This window comes from Lepisma saccharinum, chromosome 4, assembly GCF_977018435.1.
Source record: "Lepisma saccharinum chromosome 4, izLepSacc3.1, whole genome shotgun sequence".
NCBI classification, from domain to species: Eukaryota; Metazoa; Arthropoda; class Insecta; order Zygentoma; family Lepismatidae; genus Lepisma; species Lepisma saccharinum.
Window position 1 is genome coordinate 102,137,985 of NC_139232.1, and position 22,901 is coordinate 102,160,885.

Here is a 22,901-nt window from a genome sequence, read left to right on the forward strand (position 1 = left end):
TCTCACTTTAAACTGCAGGTCCAGTTCCGATTAGCGTATCTGTGCATAAAGTGGACATAAAACATCAACTCAATCAATCATAGCATAGGTCCGTGTCTTCTCATCTCACCAAATGGCCCATAGGCGCATTGTATCAGATTTCCCACTTGAGTAATATTTAAGGCGAGAAGGGAATTCCTGTTTCGCCGAATATTTTGAAGGGAGAGAATTTTCCCTCCGCTGGGATATTCAACACACCTAAATGTATTTAAGGGGATGCGATACAGTCTCCGCTCGGCTTTTTCATAATATTGTTATTAGGGAATCCTTGTTTTTGATTTCGTACGACCATGAGATGGGTGATACATGCCGCCGGATCTAAATGCTGAAAACTAAGAATAAATTGTCATCAATTTAGAGTTAACGATAATAGCAGCGCCCCACCCCTTTGACAAATAACATTACTCTAGAAAGCACTTCGTAAATCTAGCTCCTTGAAAGTCAGTTTAACTCCATTTAAGGTGAAATTTACCTCTTTTATGCGCACCAGGTTTGGCAACACTGCCAGGGGGCAAGGAGAAATGCATTGAGCATATCAGAGTATTTTTTATCTTGTCAATATCAAACTTTCGATGGAATAGAAAATTATATCAACAGGAAGAAGGAAGTTTGAAGAAGTGATTGCCCAGCAGAAATTAAAATAATTATATTAAATAAAATTAATACTAAATACAATACATAAATTAATATTATATTATTACTACACGAATAGATAAAAGGACTGTATAAGAATAGAGACATAACAGCGCATATTCATTACGTAGTTTACCTGTAGTTAAAATCGGAATAATTTACATAAAGACAAGTGCCCTGACAATGAAATTATTGTCAAATTGATGAATAATTGAAAATTTATCGAATAACAAAAATGATCTTACATGTAGTTGGAGAAAAGTAAGTTTCTGATTAATATTTTATGCATATTGAGTAGTAGTGTACATACATCTTCTTTGTAATGTCATTCAAAGCCGTATGATCCCAATACAATCCTTGCCTTCTAAAAAGTTCAAAGGAAATTAATAACCATCGATTATGCAACAAACACTAATATTGTCATTACTTAATTTTAGTACAGTAGAACGTCATTTATCCGCATTACTTGGGACCGAAGGTTATGCGGATAACGATTTCTGTGGATAATCAAACATGTGTTTTATTTAACAAAGAAAAGCACGTACATTACAGGTTTATTTTATACATACAGTACACAATACTACATACGTATACAGTACAAGAAAACAAACGACATGAGAAAACACTCGTTGAATCTTGCTTTTTTAATGTGCGGATAACTAGCGTTGCGGATAATTGGCGTGCGGATAAACGACGTTCTACTGTACTTCGTATCTTTTGAGAGGGGGGGGGGTCCGCACCCCTGGATCCTCCTAAATACGTCCTTTCCTGTCCTTCAAAGCCCTATGATTCCAATATAATTCTTGTCTTCCAATAAGTTCAGAGTACAACAAAGGCTAAAACAATATATTTTTCATTATTTAATTTTAGTACTTGATAAAACTTTCGGGGGAGGGGTCCGGACTCCCTAAACCCCCATAAATACGTCCTTGCATCTATTTAGCAAAACTAGTAAAGAACTGTTTCCAGAGTATGAGGTGCTAATAATAGAATGAAGAAGAACTGAATGTATAAGATTTGCAAATAACATGACTTTGTTAGCAGAAGACGTGAGAACGGTGAAAACGTAAGTGCCGACTGTAAGCATTCGGGATGAAAATAAATGTGAATAAGACAAAGGCCATGGTTAATGGGAAAGAAACCTAAGAAAATTAACGTGAGACTTCAAGGTCAAAGTATAGAGCATCTTAAATGTCTAATTTGCTGTTACATTTGGAAGAGGTAATACAACCATCATCCACTGCTCACTGCTTCGAAATAAAGTGTCGCAAATGAATGAATTGAGGTAGTTATTTTTGCAATAGTTAATTGCATATTGAGTTTTTCAAACAATTTTTCAGGAATTTTTACTTGCCCTTAGACTGTAAAATTCGATACTGTATTGCATTAATACTTACAAAGCAGAGCTTTCCTGTAACCGTTTTCTATGTCTTATCGATTCAGAAAATTTCCTGCGTGTTGTGGACAATTTTACTAGTAATCGAGGGTGCTGCTTTTCGAACATTTACTTCCGAGTGTACTGCCTCACTCGATCTCCGACGGTTGGTTTCATCTCAAAGGAGTATGCTACTTTATGTGAACATAATTGTACAATGAGTTTCTGACTTCGTTTAAATTATCTTTCACTCAAGTCCCTGAAATTTCCAAGAAAAGGGAAAATTCTCTCCATTGAAAATATTGATTTTCTTTATTTTACTTCGCTTCTTGTGCCACTTTTGGCTAATTTGCGTAGATGGGGATGGGTGATGACATTATGAAATTGATGAATGGACACTCACATACATCTATACCCAGTCCAGGATTCGAACCCAAGACACCTGTGACCTTCAAACCTAAAACAGGCGACTTCACAGCGCAACGGGGCTGGTTATCTCAAAACTCAAAGCAAGTTGGAAAAACTTTCTGGAGTTTTAAAAGAAAACATGCTTCAATCACATCTGGCAGTAACCACGAGCATTCCCTCCTGACTGCCTCCCCTCCTCCTCTTTCGTCCCTTCACTTAATTACCAGATCGTAAAACCCTCACCGTACAAGGCGCTGTAGCCGCGAGGCCGATTTGCCGAAAGGGCATGGTTTATCGCACCAAATTCGAACACCATTTTGGTCACGCACCGTATTTCATCTTCTGACTAAGCGTGGAATGATTTCGTGGTTAGGGAGGCTTGTTAGTTTCAATCTCTCAGCATAAGTACACTCTAACAACGAAAACATTTAACCTGGTCTGGCTTCAGAAGACGAAATACAGAGCTAGACCAAGAAGGGGTTTGAATTTGGTGCGATAAGTGAGAGCAGTTGCAAAAACTCGGCAGCAAAGATGGAAGACGTCTGATAGGGACAGAGGGAAATTCCTAGACAGCGATGCCAACGCCTCCCTCGCACTTCTTCGTACTATTGTTAGGAAAGGGACTAACGACACTCTCGAAATCGCAATTCCTTTCAACATCCAGCCGAGGCTTAAGAGTCCACAGTGCGGGGTTAAAAAGTAGGGGGAAAGTGTCCCTCTAATCGTCGCCACTGTGTGCAGGTAACAGTGGTGGCAGATATTTTGTTTCGTTTAGAGCTTTGAAAAACATCATAGACTTGGAAAGGGGAAGGGGGTCGACAAAAACATGTTTCAAACACGCTAGTCATTGAATTTTTTCATCACCAAACCGAACAAATACCTCTGCGAGACAGAAATCATGTAAAACCTAAAAAAAAAAGGTTTAATTTAGGCACATAAATTTAAAATAGGCTCTAACAAGTAAAACTTCGCCAGTTGTTTAGTTTTTTTAATAAAACGCTGACATAGCTTGTTATTTCTTTTTTACCTGCAAAGGAAGAAAATAGGTTAAGAACCTAAAATCCGAGGTCTAGTCATCACTCTCGAAGCATCCAATCAGCAAGCGAGCCGTTGACGTCATCTCAACCCTGCACCTATCGCTAACGCTTTTGTTCATGCTCTACGCTGTCGGTAGGCTCGCTAGCTACACTTGCGCAGTCAGCCTGAGATGTTCCGAAAACATGACTATACATTGCGATGCAAAGTATAAGAAATTACACCTAATTCGAATTTGCTTTACTCTTCGACTTGTTCATTCCAAGAAGGTAACCTAACAATTCCTAACCTGCAATTCCCGCTTAGTCTAATAGTGCACATGTGGTTTAGGTTAGGAGGACCAGGTTTAGAACTCTTAGCATTTAGTTTTGGAGTTTGTGGAAGCTGGGTGTGCTCTATCTAACACTTGCAACTATCAGTTAGCGTGGTTAGGTTGATTGCCTTAAGTTAAAATATAAACAGATACTTCAAATTCAGAAGCATTTTGTGTGTAAAAAGTACTAAAACCAAGTATTAACAAGCAAGCGCGCCATTTCAGTGAAAATATTGGAACATTCCGCGATGCACACTTTGGGAAACACTGGTCTAAGGTAAAGAACGGTATTCATTCTACCAGTTTTACTCCATCGAGGTAAAAACGTTCACACCTGCAATATGTGCACAATGAGTTCCTTTTGTGCCTGTGCCCGGCGCCGCTGGGAACAAAGTGCTAAAAGGTATACTTGAATTCAACAGGGAGAGGCGGTCATTAACACGTGCTGAAAATATGCAGCGTAACTGTTAATTCTTATGGCAACGTTTGGTTTGGAAGGAGGCTTTGAAGGTGCAAAGTGAAAGGTAGCATTGCGGAATGACTTGCAGATTTATTATTGATGTTGACAGGTCGTTGTCCACGTAGCTCAAAAAGACCTGACGATGACAAAGCCACAGTACGACTACATAGTTGGATACCCACCATGGACTCCTTGAGTCTTATCCCAGCTACTGAAACCTTTTTTTTTAATATAGCCTTCTGTCTACGCAACGATTCAAAAGTCGCACAAGTCGAAATTACGTCAGTAATGCTTTCATGCACGTTTTAGTTGCATTACATAAAGGTTCTGTTTTATAACTATCATATTTCTGGTTGTTTCAGAATTTCCCGCACCCTTCTTCAGACCTTTGAAAAAATATATAAATATAGAGGTAATATGAAAACAATAGGTATCTATTACCAGATTGGTTAACACTATCGCTTTGTATTCATGGCGTGCCAGGTTACATTACCAGTGGGGTCAATTAAGTGGTTCGGTTTCTACACTATTCCGATTAGCCTATTCGTGAAATCCACGTGTTTTTCCCTACAACGCTCATCAACTGAGACTTATAAAGTTCTATTCTTTACCAGGTGGTGTCAAAAAGATAGTATAAAATTATTGGCGCCTATCTACATATCAGTCACGTACCGTGAATGTGCGGTCTAAGGCGTCAGGCTTTGGGACGCATGGTGGTTCGAGTGTCCTAGGGCAAGCGTAACTGAGGAGGAAACTGAGAAAATTGGGGAGCTACGAATGAGTAGCGGTCATAGAAAACCTACAACGACTGGGGTTCGTCGTGCTGACCACACGTCACCCCACAACTGGTTGGATTATCTGCCAGCAGTCGGTAGGTAGGCACTGGCCCTCATGGGCCGTTACTCCACGGGTTATTATTATTATTATCATCTACATGTCAAAATTTGCCACCTTCCGTAATCCAAAGTATTGTTCTCTTTGGAACCGGATTCGTGTGAAATGCACGGTAAGTATGAGAAATATGAATTTATAGGCAAATCAAAGTGTCATCTTAGTAACCGGTAATCCAAGATGTAAACATTGGAAGTCCAGAAATGTGCATGCAGATACATAGAACAGTGCACAGTTATCTTGCAATAGTTCCGGCTTTCAGGGTGCTCTACGAAGAACGGACTACAAGAGTTACGTGCATAATTACGAAGAAATAAAAGTAATTATCTACAAACATGGGCTGTATTCTGTGACTTTTTTCAATCCAGATTCAGACGAGTAACGGACGAGGTGTACAAATGGCTAAGCATCCACCTCCACAGTGGATGATCATCTATCTCACTAACGTTAGTGCCACAGGAGAGAACAAAGTCCTTCAACTGAGTCACCATGTACAGCAGCTTTCGGCGTAGGTGAACCTCGATGAAGTAGCGCAAGCTGTTTATTCTTTGCTGCAATATCTCCACTACCTGCAGCCGCTCCTCAGATATCAGCCTGTCCACTTCCTCAAAGCTGGGCTTCCACAGTCGCCTGTGCAATGTCTCCAGCTGCTCGGTGACGTTCCGCCCCAACTGCTCCAAGGACTCGTACATGCTACAGACCTCGTGCATCTTATCCAGCGTGATCAGGATCAGCAGATCGTTGGAACAGTCCGATGGGTGAAGCGTGTACACTTGTATGAGAATTTCCCGAAGCGAATCCTGGAACGACTTCCATAAACTAGCCAAGTGACTCACACTCTCAAGGGTTTGACGTACTACCATCTGGCTAGAGCACTTTTCTGCAACTTGCAGAACCATGAACATGACAACAATTGCTATTCTTGATATTTTCAAGCACCCTTCAATTTCTCCTACATCATGTGACATTGCTGGGTCATTCCTTCCTCGATATTGAAGGCATTGTGGAATGCACACTTTTTTTTAGGTGTTCAAGGGGGGGTACACTCACCACCCGAAGTTCGGGTGGTTCTCCCGATAACCAGAGGAAGATGAAACCAAGGAGATACATTACACTGCAAAGTTATTGTTGGCATAAAACAGTTGTAAATGTAATTGCTTGCAAAGAACGCCAAGAATCCAAGTCTGTTTTGGATTGCGTTAATCAGATTTTTATTACAAAACCAGAACCGTCATTGAACGATACCGAAATGAAACTTAACACTTTGAGGTGGAAATTGCTAGATCAGGGGACGTTTGCTCTAGCCTGAGGCTAGACGAAGAGGATGTCCCTGTGGTTTATAATTGTAACAATGAGACAATGCTTTGCTTAAATTTTGTTACCTGGGGGAGAGCTCCACTCCCCGACTTCATGTACTGCGTCTAACATTACTTTTATAGATATCACAGGCAATGGCGCAGGAACGGGGTGGTACAGGGGTACATTGTACCCCCCTAAATTTTTGAAGGGGGGTACTGTACCCCCTAAATCCGTAAATCTAATTGTACCTCCCTAGGTGCTACTGTTAAAATACCCTATTTTCAATTAGCTCAATAAAAAAAGTTTAAATTGTTTATAACTTTTAACCATTATCTTCCTTACCACAGAAAATCAAAGCACTGTAAACTTATTTTACTACATTGTGCTTGCAATGATTTAGTTCATTGACCTGTGTTCTTGGAAACTTCTTTAAGGAGATCAGGCCCGTAGCTAGAATTGATCTCCAGGGGGAGCTCAAGGGTTATCAGGGGGGGGCTTTTCCCTTTGCAAACCAAGTCCATTTTGGCAAATTTTAACAGTATTAAATGAACGCAAATTGTTTGTGTGTAGGGGGGGGTCATTAAGTTACATACATTTTAGAAATATACAAATACTAAATTTTTCTATATATTTTAAAATATCACTTGAAGTGTTGATTGAATGCTACTGAAATCATCCTTACTACACACTCCATACTAATTTTGATAATACAGATACGTATTTATGTCATGCAAGAAAAAATTGACAATATTCAATCATAATACCTACAGTACATTCCACCTCCGGCTGAAGCAATGAAACACCCCTTCATTCCCAAAACTTGGGAGCTGTTAAACTTTGACGGGAATTTTCATGATGACGTCAAAGTCACAGATTTCTGTATAAACGTGAGGTCGCAACAGAGGCGGCGAAGTCCTCCTATGAAGGAACTATCTAAAGTCTAGAGAAGAGAATCTTCTAAATACTTGCCGCTGCTGTTCATGCTCTGTGAATTTATCCTTCTCCAAAGTTGTGAGCAAATAATATCTGCTGTCTACATTTTCACTCTTCACTGCAATCAAATTATACAAAATAGTTTTACCTAATGTCAAGGGAGCTGACGGCAATGCCAGGGGAGGCTCAGCCCCCCCTGGCCCCAGCCTGGCTACGGGCCTGAAGGAGATGAAAATTGTTTGAAATGTGTGTGAAACAGTGGAATCAGGTAAAGTTTAGCCTATTCTCAGAAAATCACTCTCCAGGCGAATGCTCTTTTGCTTAAGGGGGGTACACTTTTCTTAAGAAACGGTCGCGTCTATTCGAAGATATATAAATCTTAGTCAGAAGAGTATATGACTGACCTCCTTTTCTTTTGAATTTTTCAAATGGAATTTTACGAAACGAAATACTTACACAAACGAGACTAGAGACGACTGACCAACTTGGGGGGTACAAGCTACCCCTGTACCTCACTCATAATTTTCATAACTATGTAAGAGGGTATTTGGAAAACTATACTTAAACCTATATACCTCATATTAAGAGATTTGTTGAAAATTCAGATGTTACTAAGACAAGAAAAATCTGTTTTCTCTCAAATTTCAAGACGAGAATGAAATAAATCTCTGCAAAATCAAAGCGAGACGATACTTGATGTAAGAGACGATCTCGCTGGAAACTCTGGTTATCATGTTTGAAGAAATTGCTTAAAATAAATTTAAAATGCTATCTCTCTTTCAGACATACCAAGTGTATATCTAATTTATTTTTCAAATTTACCGTGTATTTAATTTATTGTAATTGCAAAGTAAATCCAATTGCAAGCCTGTGCTGTCCATTTTAACCTATTCAGGATAAAATTCCGTATTTCGATGGTTCGTAGTGTCGAAACAAGATGTAAAGCAGAAAAACGTTATCAACTAAAGTTTTTGCTTTAATGAGATATTGTACGTTGTGAGAGTGGTGACACAATGTACATGTTGCTTATACTAAACATTTCGTGGGTAAGGACTAGATAATCATCGTAATCAATGCACAGTGCTTTGGATTCCACTTTAAACTGTAGATCCAGTCCCGATTAAACCTATCTGAGCATGAAGTGAATCTAGAAAAAGTTTTAATAACTTCTGATCCGAAACCGAGACAAGAATAAGCACAAACAAGAACGAGAAGGACCTCACCACAACAGGAGACGAAATGAGGCTATGACAATTCTCGACTCGTCTCATCGCGATATAATTCCTGTGTGAAATGAAATGCTTCCTACACACTAAAACGGTGCGATTTGTGATTTTATCAGAGGGAGGAGGACTTATTTTTACCAATGTATTAGGTATACTTAGAATTAGACAATAATTGCTTAAAATATAATTTGATATACAATGAAACACAAACACAACACCATTTTAAGTTAAATCCTAAAGTCAAACTGTAAGAAAATCAGATGAATGTACGAGAGAAATGAGAATCACTGCAGGTTCTATGGTTTGTCAGTTTGCTTGTCAAGGGCACTGTGATGCTTAGACTTGATCCAACTTCTTGAAAAATTTTCTGCATTTAAACAATGCACTGGGGGTCTATTTATTGAAAGGAAAAGTAGGTTTAAAACTTCTAAATGATTTCCCTAATCAGTTAAGTTAGGTTTATTGCATTGAACCCGCTTTCACATTTAGTTGATTTTGGATTGGATTCACAAGGTCTTTGAGTGAGATGAGAATGTTTGATTGATTGATTTGGTTTATTTTACTTCGCATTTCTGCCACTTTGGGCTAATTACGAAGATGAGGATGAGTGATGATTATGATGAAATTGATACCACTACATATGAAAATAAACCTTGGCTGGCTCTTCATATTGTCCACCAAACATTGAAATGAAAGAAACTTTCGAGCGTATGGTTTTTCATTCTTTCTCTGAGATCTGAAGGATTTCGGTTTTGTATGTGTAATAATAGTACTTTCAGTGCTTGAACAGCGTCATTAGGTACAGCTAATTATATTACAAATAAATGCTTTGCCATGAATTTTTTAAAGATATTTTTATATGTAGGTATGGGACATTAAAATGATCTGAACCGAAGTGGAACTCTACAAGTATGATATATTCAATAATATGGTTTCTATATCCAGTAGGTGGGAGATGATTATTCCTGATTGGAATGGCTCAAGATAGGGGAGGGGGGAATCTTCCTCACACCCTTTAAATCGAAACCTGCATTAAAATGAAGAGATGTATTTTTGTTCGCAATTTTCACATTTCGAACTATTGATTTTCCGTTCCATTAAATTCAAAATGAGCCCAGAACAAGGTTCAGAGTTTTATATGTTTCGGAATTATTATCTGATCTTAAATTATAATAAATTCTAAGAAAAACAAAGAAATAAAAATTATTTGTTCAAATTTAGCATTAAATAACAGGAAATTCGGGTGTGCTGTTCTAAAATGGAATATTTCCCATGCCTTCACATTATGCAGGAATGGGAACCTGTGAAGTAATATACACTGGCTGACAAAAAAAGTTAAGCACCCAGAAGGAGTGGTTGGACGTGAATGAAACTACATATGTTGAAAGTCCATGAACCTTTATTGAACTGATTACAATATAGGATGCAAGAGTCAAGGCCGTTGGCAGTTACAGGTGGAATGGTGGCGCCAGGTCAGTAGGGTGTCGCACCCCCTCTGGCCGCAATGCATGCCCTTATGCGGTTCGGAATAGTGTCAAACAGCCTTTGGATCCTCTCCTGAGGCACGTTCGTCCACAGGTGTTGTAGCTGTCCCTCCAGATCCCGCAGGTTGGCACTAGGACGGAGTCCCCGTCCAATGTCATCCCACACATGTTCAATGATGGAGAGGTCCGGGGATCCTGCTGGCCACGGGAGGACCTCAACATGCTCTAGGCAGTCCATAGACACATGGGCTGTGTGTGGGCGTGCATTATCTTGTTGGAACCCTGTCCCAGGATGCTGTGCCATAAGGGGTAGGACGTCTGGACGCAGAATGTCTGTGACGTATCGCTGTGCCATCATAGTCTGCCGAAGCACTATTTGAGGTGACCTGAACGCATATCCAATGGCTCCCCACACCATGATGCCAGGGGTCACACCTGTGTGTCTGCCCACAATGTAGGCAGGATGTGCCCTCTGCCCTCGACGCCGCCACACCCGCACACGATGGACATTGGAGGTCGTGGAGAAACGGGACTCTTCACTGAACATGATGCGACGCCATTCGTCCTCTGTCCATGCCTCCCGAGCACGGCACCACACCAACCGCAGGCGTCGGTGTTGTGGTGTCAATGGCAACCGGCGCATGGGGCGGTAGGACCCGAATCCGGCGGATGTGAGTCGTCGAGACACTGTGAGGGAACTCACAGGATGTTGTAGAGTGTCCAGTACATGTTCTCGGATGACGGGTGCCTAAGTTGTGGAATCCCGCACTGCTTGGAGCGCCATACGACGGTCCTTCCTAGGGGTGGTGTTTCTTGGTCGACCTGAACCTGCACGACGTGCATGGGTGCCCTCATGTACCCATTGATTCCAACATCGGGCCACTGTGACATCTGAATGGCCCACATGCCTGGCAATTGCCCGATACGGCCAACCCGCCTCATGCAGTCCCACAATGCGGCCTCTGTCAAATGCTGTCAATTGCTGGATCGGCTGTCTAACGCGTCTGTGAGGCATCACTGGTGCTTCGTTTTCTTCTCTGAACTTCGTGCTGCACTGTCTGACTCACAGCAGGTGACTGGTCCCACCTTATCAGCAACAGGAGGTGACGTCACAAATGTCCTCTGGTGGGCGTTCTACACTAGACCATTGCAAAAAAAATTTTTTTTCGAAAGTTTCTTGTGCACCCCTGCCATATTGTTACTATTATTGAAACATAATTGCCTGCAAATTTTCAGGTCTGTAGGCCATGTTTTGACCCCCGCCCACCTCAAAAACAGTTGCCTGATCTGTTGTTTGTAATTTTATATACTTTGTTCATTTTACGGACATTGACAACATGGCAACAAGTTGTAACCTATTATATTTTTCTTTTATAGGTTGTAACCAAGGCATAAATGAGTGTAAATATGGGAAAAGAACCACCTCATGAAGCAGTTCCTTCAATTTCATCCACACCAAACCGCCCGGTACTTAGAAAGGATGATAGAGAAGTGTCTGAAGCGTGGCTCTTAAGTAATTTACTGCAAGATTTGACCCCGAAAAAAGGATCTCAACTGCCCACCAATGGAGATGTGCTTCGCTACTTTGTTTTTCTCAATCGTGAACCCATGCAGAAAGATAAAAGGGATGATGTTATAAAATTCGTTATCCTGAAGGCAGAAAAGTTCTGGGAGCTTTCTGGCATTCCAGTGACGCCTGCCAGAGCGGGACATTCCAAAGCAAAACTCAATAAATTAATTGTGCAATACGAAAATCTTCGGAAACATAAAACAAGGAAGAACTTCCCAGCTGAGAGTGAAAGCTTTCTCAAATCTCTTCTTCTACTCTTTGACATAGCACATGACAATGCTATTTCTACAAGTATTATAGAACATGACAGATATAGGACTAGAAAAATGATTCTGGAAGATGTGCAATTCTTAGAAGATCAAAGATCATGTCGAAAAATGGAGTTAGGTGATTTTGATAAGACATACTTTGCAGAAGTTATGAGGAAATTATCTCATAACGAAAAAGAAATTGAGCGTGCTGCGAGGGAGAAGCGTCGCCAAGAAGAAGCTTCAACCAAGACAAACATAAACACAAGTACTAGCCTAGAATTTGATAAAGTTGGTAGCCTTGATTCAAGTGATTCGGATGGTTTGGATGCTGAACCTGATGCAATTGAAGATCCTGAGTTTGTATTTCCTTCAACTATCATTGGCGCAGCAGGTACAGGTACAACACTTCGTAGAAAAAGTTCATCAATTGCTTTAAATCTACCAAGAAATCCATTTACAAGCAAAATTATATCAACCATGGGAGACAGGCTTAATCTATCAGCTGGTCAACGAACAGCATTCATGGGAGCAATTCTTACAGAAGGTGGAGTTCCACTGAAAAAAGCAACTCTTTCAATTAAAAGCACATGGACAGCAGGTAACGAAGTTAGGAAATCATCAGCGCAAGCAATTAAGGTTACATTCACAGCACCGAAGCACTCAACACTACATTGGGATGGTAAGTTGGTTCCAGACTTCAAAAAAGAAAACAAAGAAAGACTAGCGATTTTGGTATCTGGTATGCCAGTCTGTGAAGAAGGCAAAGTACTTGGTATCCCTGTAATTACAAACACAACAGGTGAAGAACAAGCAAGCGCTACGTTTGCCCTAGCAAACGAGTGGGAGATTTCAGATAACGTGAGATCCCTTGTTTTTGACACTACAGCTTCAAACTCACGGTGGAAAATTGGAGCTTGTGTTAGGCTGGAAAACCTCTTTGACAAAAACTTGTTTATGCTGGCTTGTCGGCATTTCATATTTGAAAGAATTCTGACTTCAGTTCACAAAGAATTGTTTGGTGCAACATCAGGTCCTGAAAACACCAATTTCATTCAATTCAAAGACTCTATTTGGTCAAGTATTAACACAGAAGCTGGTTTTGACATCCTAGAAATCAAAGACAGGAGTTTGAAACTCACTATGGAAAATTCTATACAATCACTGAAGAGAATACTTTCTACTTCAAATAGAAATAACTTGCTACCTCGCGCTGACTTTCGGGAGCGTGCTGAATTGATGTTGATACTTCTGGGTGAGACACCTGAAAGGGGAATACACTGGCTGAAACCAGGAGCAGCGCATCAAGCTCGATGGATGCCATCCATTTTGTATCCTGCAAAGATGTTTGCTTTCAGTGCTCAAGCAGGATATGACAAGGACATGATTAGTAAACTGGAAGCACTATGCAAATTTAATGCACTATTCTACGTTGAAAACTGGCTCTCTTCATCCATTGGTGCCAATGCAGTGTATAATGATCTCAAGCTATGGCATGAATTGAACAAGTATTGCAAGAATGATCCTCAAGTTGCAAATGCAGCCATAAAAGCTATGGAAAGGCACTTCTGGTATTTAACCGAAGAATGTGCTGTGTTCTCTCTATTTTCAAACAGACGTTCCTCTTCAGAACGGCAGCAGATTGCTTGAACATTGGTCCGAATTCCTCGACCAAAAGCGTTTGAAAGGGGCCATCCAACTTTTCCTATTCTTAGCCACAGTACAAAACTATCATCCCTTATTGGGCCTAAATCCTGGTTCTTGTTTCACAGTATGGGAATTGGCGGCAACTGGCTAAGAAAACCTGTTAGTGAATGGCATAATGATCCCAATTACCAAGAAGCTGAGACATATGTGCGGCATGTCAAAGTGGTGAATGATCTGTCGGAACGGGCTGTGAAACTAATCCAAGACTTCTCAACTAGTGTTACCAATGATGAAACACAAAAACAGTTCTTATTGCAAGTGGTCGAATATCACCATAAAAAAATTCCCAACTTTCAAAAAGAGACATTAAAGAACTTAACAGCACTCTCCTCCACAAAACCATAAATCCAGTAAAGTGATTTCATATGATTGTGTGTACACTATTACCATACTTGTTAGTTACTATATATGGAGTTTGTCTTCTCTGTATAATAAACCGTCTTATATTGCAAACATTTTTGTCATGATTTTAGTGTAGGAAAACGATGATTAATAAATTAATTCAGTTAATCGTGTTGGGCGGGGGTCAAAACATCACCAAATGACCTAAAATTTGGTATGCATTCATATTTTGCCAGTAGAAACAACATAGGAGGGGTGCACTATATAATTTTTAAAAATATTTATTTTCCATACCTACATGCAATGCCCTATTCTACACATTACAGATCCTTGTACATCTAATAATTTACTCACACATCAATGGTATGCATGTATACCGAAATGGGGTAATCTTCGACCACTCCTTCTGGGTGCTTCACTTTTTTTGTCAGCCAGTGTATATATATATATATATATATATATATATATATATATATATATATATATATATATATATATATATATATATATGGGAGGCTGAATTTTGTACCCCCCCCAAATTTAAAACGTTTCTGCGCCACTGATCACAGGTTAACCTTATGACAGAGCTAAGACTTGAAACTCTATCGCCAGAACGAAAAATTCGAAGTAAAATTGAAGTTTCAATTGCTGACTTGTTGTTCTACAGTCAACGGATTTAGTACAATTTTGATACACTCATTCTAACGTTTTGTAAAATTAACTAGAAAAGTGACCACTTTCACTAAAAAGTATTTGACTAATTTCACGAAGCGATAGGAAATTCTAGTTAAAAACAATCGAACAATGTCGAACTGCACCTTGGACAAAAATAATGTATAAAGAAGTGAATTGCGGCGCTACTAAGTGAAGAGAGAGTACTCTCACCTCGGTAGTTTGTTTCTTTATGCGTACAACACCTTTGCAAATTATGAAATTCAACCGCTATTACTCCACTTATTTAAGTAGTGTGTGTGTTTTTATTTATTTCGTGGAATCGGGACAAACTGTTCAATATTATTACGTTCTTATAAATTACATTACCACTTAACTCGTTGAGTAAATCGCAAATGTAACGATTTTAGGATCAGTTTACATTTATTATATATAATTACCCACTTCTTTAAAATAATATATCCATCATTCCACAAGACTAAGTAATATTATACACCTGAAAACGGGCAAGTTTGGAGTGGCAATATATTGTCCAACAGTTCAATGTGAGCGGTAAGGATCACGAATGACTATCAAGCCACCTCCACAATAAATGTTCATTTGCGTCATTTATGTCGCACAACAAAACAGACTCTTTGAATTGCGGAAGTACATGCACTATCTTAGAGTGCAGAGTTCTTTCTATTAAAAGACGAATGAAGGTCACGGTTCTATTCACATTTCGAATGGCCATTATTGTTCTCGTGTTTTCGTTTGTCACCATTTTTAGATTTTCAAATGTCAGCAGCCGTGTTACAGCCGTTAGTAGTTCTAGACTATCAAAGTTATTCAAGTTGGTATGCAACGACTCAATATCTTGTGTTATATTCCTTGCTAACTGCTTGAGAGAATCGTAAAGACAGACGAGGCTATGCATTCCGTCCAGTGCTTGTAGCATTTGCATATCGTTTGCGCAGTCCGTACTTTGGAGTATGTTGTCTACGTGTGCAAATTCTGTTTGGATATCATTCCACAAGTTGATCAGATTCCTCACACGATGGAAAATCTGAAGCACTGTTACGTAGGAGGAACACTGTACTGAAATCTGCAGTGCTATTAACACAATGATCGCTGCTGTTATTTGCATATTAACACAATATTAAATTTGACTCGAGGTCCATGAATTACCGTATTATCGTTTGACGCACAATCTAATGATCATCATTGTTATTTATTGGACTTGCGGTTGTACACTTGACTGTTTTTGCCCAACATAGTACAGTCTACTTAAAATCTCTCTCAGAGACTGTTCGGTGATTTTTCTTTCAACTAAGATTTTATTTTATTTTTTGTATTTAGTGTCGCTTTTCTGCCACTTTTGGCTAATCGGGACGTTGAGGATGAGTGATGATATGAATTATGAAATTGATGAAATGACACTCACAAAGAACACCCCTGCAGGGAATCGAACCAGGTGGATCCCAGTTTAAACTGTAGGTACAGTCCCGATTACCTTTCTGTGCATAAAGTGGATTTAACACGAAAACTCAAACAAACTCATCCACATAGCATCATGAGCTGCACCAGGAGCTCGAAACTACTCCTTTCCATTCCTTCCTCCTAGAAACAAAAATTAGAGGAACAGAACTCCTTTATAATCATTCCTTGTAATAGTTATTATTGTATGTTAATAGTCATAACCATGATAATGATAATTACTATTGTTATTATTTCCACTATTCAAGTTTTATCAATGGCCTCACCCCTTTAAAAAAATTTCCCATGGCGGGGGCGGCAGATCACCAGTCCTCACCTTCGGTAGCCCGTGGTATATTGTGCAACTAAATTCCAAACTTTGCAGTCGTTATAGCAAGTTCTTTGGAGACTCCAAAATTCTTAGTTTCAGTTTTCCTTAAAAAAAAAAAAACAACTTAAGCCCTACATTTTACAACTGCAATTCACATCCAAGTTGAAAACAAACTTCCCGTTTTCACAAGCCACGTTACTGCATGAAGACCATGTCGCCGTGTATGTGCACAGAAAGTAGGTAAGTGTTTGCTTACTCGCCAATTCCCGATTTTGTGCTGAGCCAAAGCTAAACCGTACGCTGTAAACAAAGGAATGGAAAGCGTCGACATTGCTGTGCATGCAAAAAGTAAGACTCTGAAAGCGGTGGACAGGAAGTGCAGAAAGATTTCGACATACTTGTAGCAAACGAACGTAACACGAGACGCCAGAAAACTACAGTCATAACCTTTATACTGTACCCCCAAGTAAATGATCATTCATTACATTCTGCATCAGCGGCGCATTCCAGTGTGTACTTCGCAGACCCGTACCCAGGCAGCCCCCCCCCCTGGAACTGCCGTCAGCCCCCTTTACATTAGGTAAACTATTTTGTATAATTTGTTTGTAGTGAAGAGTGAAAATGTAGACAACTCACAACTTTAAAGGATAAATCCACAGAATATGAACAGTATCTATTACATTCGCTCATTTTGTTTATGAGCAGAAGTAGCTGCAAGTATTTAGAATATTCTCTAGACTTCAGAAAGTTCTTTCATAGGGGAGCTTCTTTATCTGTATCTTCACTGTCCCTGTTGGAACTCCCATTTAGACAGAAATCTGTGACTTTGATGTCATCATGCAAGTTCCCTCCGCATCTGCGTCAAAGGTCAACAGCTCCCAAGTTTTGGGAAGGAAGGGGAGTTTAATTGCTTCGGCCGGGGGTGGAATATACTGTAGGCACTGTGATTAAATATTGTGCGTTTTTTGTGTGTGATATACATATCTGTATCATCTAAAATAGTATGGGGTGTGTAAGGGATAATTTCAGTATCAGTCAATTAACACTTCAAGAGATGTTTTAAAAGATGTAGAAGAATGTAGTATATGATATTTATAAATGAATGAGCGCCCCCCCCCCCACACACATAATTTACCTTCATTTAATATTTCTTTTTTAATGGACTTGGTTTACAAAGCCCCTCCTGATAACCCGTGAGCCCCCCTGGAGATCAATTCTAGATACGGGCCTGGTACCTCGTGGAAGTGATGCCGACACTTGGTGGTGTTAGAAAGCGTCACCCCTTACCACAAAGTTAATTGAAGTGATAATGACGTTTATAATGAGATGGCATTTCCAACCAGGACATGAAATCCAATAAATGATTCTTATTGTATTTTTTTCTATTTTACGCCACTCTTCTCTCTCTCTCTCTCTCTCGGCTAATCGCGACCACAGACGCAGCTTGATCTTTTGATTTTGATATGCACAAAGTTTAAAAAAAATCATTCAGAAGGTTTGAGAATTAACTACAAAAAAGGGAAAATGTTTTAGACGGCTCTCTCGTATGCTCTTTCAAAGATATATTCATACGGTAAATAAACAAAACATATTACTTCTTTTCTTTTTTCAAAATTGACGCTGCGTAATTGATTAAGGCCGTGAGAATGAAACTTTTAAAATTTCGCTGTTCTTTTCTTGAAATGATAACACGAAGTTGTCTTTGATACGAAGACCCTTGCCAATAAAGCAACAGAACAATGTAAAAACAACTGTAAGGAATGTAATAAAGAAAATGCAATTGGCAGGTAACAAAAGAAGATCCCTGCATGAAACTGCGCTGTCACAGAAGTTATTTCTCAAAACTCCCACCTCCCTTGCTCCCCGAATCCCCAGTAAATTATTCTTTAGCTGAATGTTGTTTGGTTATATCTGTAGTTACATTGACTCCTACACACTACTCTTTCGACTTGTGCAGTGTCCCCAAAGTTCCACTTTTAATTTTTTACACAAAGTGATTGTAAAGGAGGGGAGCCAAAGGGGCCGTTTACCCACTGTATTCCCTCGAGAGTTACGTCGAATTCTTTTTTAATCGACAGAGTTCAATGTTTTACGTAATGTAAATGTAATTCCAGCGTTAGGAAAGCACAAATAATGGAGATATTTGATCTCAAGAATTGGCCACGTAAGTTAAAACCTGAAATTTCGGAGCATTTTCGCCGCTTTTTGTTAGTAAAAACTGTTTGTATGTACACTAAAATAGCGAAAGAACACGCCGAAAATTACTATCAGTACCAATCCTAACCTAACTACGTAAAATTATAGCTGCTTTTGTGGAAAGACGTTTTGGGTGCTATATTCACTTCCGTGAAGCCTTCGGGCTGTTCTGCTTCACAGTAAAGTAACATGCTAAGGTAACAGGCGTACTTAACTTCACACTAACACATTTCCGAGAGCTAAAATCAACTGAAAACGTTCAAAAACAACAAAATCTTCATAAGGCATGCTAGATATTTCACTTTCTCTAGGGACAGAGGGTCAAGGGTAGCTAGGCAAACACCTTGCGTCACCGGCACACCCCGTAGCTTCGTCTACGTCACGACGTTGAGGATGCATTTGATAACATACAAACAAGCACCCATTCAAAAATTCGAACCGGGAACTTCCGTGGTGCTATCATGGATTCAACGCGCTTTGCCACTAAGGTGTCCATAACATATGAAATTTCCGGGGTCAGTCATTTTAAAATTTATTTATGCATAAACTGCAAATCTGACTATTAACAAAAAATCATCTCCAATACTCACAAACTGAGCTGTGCAGAAAATAAATACTTCGTTGTTTTTTTTTCAGATTTGAGGCAATATTATCGACCGGGGGTGCCCACTCCCTTCCCCCTCTGGTGTAGTCACTAGTGTTAATGGAGGGAGGAATTAAAAGGCGCAGTTTTTACCAGTGGCGTGCCCAGGATTTTCGAAGGGATCTGTGAATACCTTTCTTCTTAGTAATCAGCTCTCATTTTGCCATCTTCTCCTGCTTTTGGCGTTCCTTTTTTTTAAAAAAAAAAAATATTGGCCAAAGGGGGTAATGACCCCCCACCAACCCCAAACCCCCTTAGGCACGTCACTGGTTTCAACCATCCACCACACAAAATTGTTAAGCCGCCATTAACCTTAATACTGGAACTAAAAAAGATTTCCCAAGTTCCTTTTTGAGTCGATTTCATGCTCAGATAGGCCAATTGGAACTGGACCTACATCAAAATGGAATTGGCCAGAACCATTACGGGTTCCGCAGGGAATCGAACACGAAACTCCATGAATACAAGGTGATAATGTGAACCGCTACGCTAACGCGGAGGCTCTATATACTGGAAGTTGTCAACCTCATTCCCCGCCACTGGCAAGCGGGAATTTTTGGGGGGGAAGTGGGGCTGGATAGTGCGTAGCTGCTTTCTAGGGGGGCGGCATACACAGTAAGATATTTCGTATATTAAAAACTTTCCACTCTCAAAAATAACAATCAGTGGTCGGGTCATTTCAAGGCGAGTTTGCATTTGCCACTCTGATTTTTTCCTAGTTCTTCACTTCTTTTATTTGAAAATGTTGATTTTCTCAAAATTTCAGAAAGGGGTTGTAACCCCTTCAGCCTCCCTCTGAGTACGTCAGTGTCTCCCGCCCAGATAAATTTTATACCACTGCATTTTCAGAACAGTCGTAATTATCGCGCAAAATATTTTCTTTGAGATTGAAAATCGAATGCTAAATAAACGCAGGGTTGCCAGATCACTATGAGGGAAAAGTAGGATATGCTGTCCCAAAATGTAGGACCGTAAGTTAAAATGTAGGACACAAACATTCGGAGTGAATAATACACGTTAGAAAGTAATATAAAATTGCCACATTTTCAGTTTTATAAAAAAATATGGTTTCTTAGTGATTTCCTAAATGTAAAGATTCCAAACTTGTAATCAATATTAAACAATGACTTGTACACATGTTTTAACTCGTACTTCTCAGAGGAGACAATTTTTCTCAAAATTTCAGGTTTAGTCAAAATATACTTGCGAAACTATGTATGAATAGTCAAGCTCTTCAAACTTACTTATACTGGATCAGTACCAGTACATACTCTATCATGACTCCGTTGTGTTGATATTAATGAAAGTACTATCTCAACATTTGCATTATGACCTGGAATGGCCAACAAATATTCAACCATTATTAACATAACTTGGAATGTTTCCAGAAGTTTCATTTTGGGTGTTGTTTAGTTCAATAACTTTGTTCTGTATACCCCCGGCTTTACAGTCAAAATATTGAATAAGAATGAGAAAAACCTTATAAATTCATTGATTAATTCCGTCCGTATAAACCCCAAAGCAAGAAATTCCACTCACGCATTGAAGTGACCCCAAAATTTTGTTCATTCATAGCTTCCGCTTTGTTCTAGCAGGATCCACCTGGGAGCGAATTTACAATACCGGACCCCTCCCCGATTTTTGTAATATTTCGCATACTCACTAATTGAGGCGTCCTAATCATGAATTTGAAGTTAAAATTTGGGTGTCACGCGTAGAAATTGCAAAATAAGGGGGTCCGTGATTGCAACCGACAATGCACGATTGCTCATTATTTATCGCAAGATTTTGCGTTTCGAATACTTAAGGAACGAAACATATATTACTGACATTACTACGAGCCCAAATTTTAACTATGCTTGCCTAACCTAACCTAACCTTACCGTGAATGGTTCGTGAGGCTATCCGTCAATGGTTTGTGGGCCTACCCGTGCATGGTTTTACGAACCCAAATTTTAACTATGTTTGCTTAACCTAACCTAACCTTACCGAGAATGGTCAGTGGAGCTATCCGTGAATGGTTTTGCGCTAATTGTGATAGATAACGAACTGATAAAAAATCTTATTTTCGTAGCACTTTAACGGCAAACGTTCTTCATCGTATCCTGCAAATTTTACCATCGATGCATTGTTGCCAAACTTACCTGTAATCAAATCAGTCCACATTCCACATGCTCTTCTACATCGTGATTGTCACTGTCACTGTTGTCTTCTTCGTCATACTCGACGATTTCTGTGTGGGATCGTAGAGCTTACCAGCTAGGCGAAAGAATTATAAGGCACGGTCCGATTAATCTGTACAACATTAACAACTTTTTACTGTTCTCTTCCGCCATTCTTACACGATCCATGCTCTCGAAGTATGAAATTAACAGTGTGGCAACGCTGTAGACAGTTTAACTAATTGCGAAAGTCAATTGTTTATATCAACAAATATGGTTCCCATACTTGTATACGGAGAATCGTTGCGAGAATAGAAAAGCTTATTTTACAACATCTACAGTATAATGAACAATTTCTACACCTCACCCCAACATGTTAACCTGAGATAAATCATCGCGATTAATTATTTCGTGAGTATAAGCAGCAGCATAGAAATTACAGAAGGGTCCGGTATTGTAAATTCTTGCCTCCACCTGGACCCACCTTTCTTTTCTATTTGGGCAATGTCTGAATGTAAATAAATTTCACTATTGAGTTTAGGATCGCAGTCCATAGACTTGTAGCTTGCATGATTTCTCTTTCTTAAACTGAAACACGTATTTTCCTAATTTATAATATCTGACACTCAAAATGTAGGACATGTCCGGGAAAAAGGGGACGTCTGGTAACCCTACATAAACGTCATTGGCTAGTGGAAGGACTCTCCCACCCCATATCCCGCCTAAAATAAAGATATACTTCAACAATAAGTCGTTCAGTAGCATTACAACTTAAAACGCACAGTAACTTACCGGGTTCTGCTTTGCAACGTCACTTAAAAGGCACAATGCTGCTTTTAAATCCCTCTCCTGCACGTCTTGTCACCTAAACTGACTTCGCAGACGAAGGGTTACGTCAAATCTGCCTCATTCCTCATGTCTTTATCCACCACTGCAGTGACTGCACGGAAAAAACGCAGCGCCGCCATTCGAGAACGGCGAAAGTTGAAACAATTCGGCGTTCTTTTCGTAAAAGGTACTTGTGAATCAAGTGTTGCCACATACATAGAAAACTCCCTAAATGCAGGGAAATTCAGGAAGTATAAGTGAAACGGAAGATTTTGAGATAAATAGAAATGGCACCAGAGGCGTGGCGTGCATGTAACCGGTGTTACCGCAGGTAACAGCAAAATGTATAGAAATTAAAAAGTTTTTTTCTCAATAAAATAACAACATTGTTAAGTAAGTTAACCGACAGCGTTGCAGTTGAGTGTATATTTTAGAGGACATTTTTTCTACAGCCGCCAAAAGCGAAGAGACAGGCCGTTCCGCTACCCTCAAGAGGCAACAAGAGGAAAGGGCGCCCGCCAATGCAAGGGAACAGCGGGGAAAGACTCGGAGGCAAGTGTGCTAGGGGGTTATTCATATGCCTGTTTAGCTAGGGGCTCTGTTGCTGCTGCGTCTTACCGGATCAGCAAGTGTTTGTCACATTGGATTTCC

The 22,901-nt window shown here is 39.7% G+C and overlaps 1 protein-coding gene across 1 annotated transcript in view; it reads right to left on the minus strand.

Moving 5' to 3' along the window:
- The window catches only part of LOC145986682 (putative fatty acyl-CoA reductase CG8306), a 113,242-nt gene extending 90,890 nt beyond the window's left edge, over positions 1 to 22,352 (minus strand). The window contains exon 1 of the mRNA XM_083120987.1: positions 22,215 to 22,352. The gene's annotated coding sequence lies outside the window, so the exon portion shown is untranslated. The remainder of the gene's footprint in view (positions 1 to 22,214) is intronic.
- Positions 22,353 to 22,901: the final 549 nt, after the last annotated feature.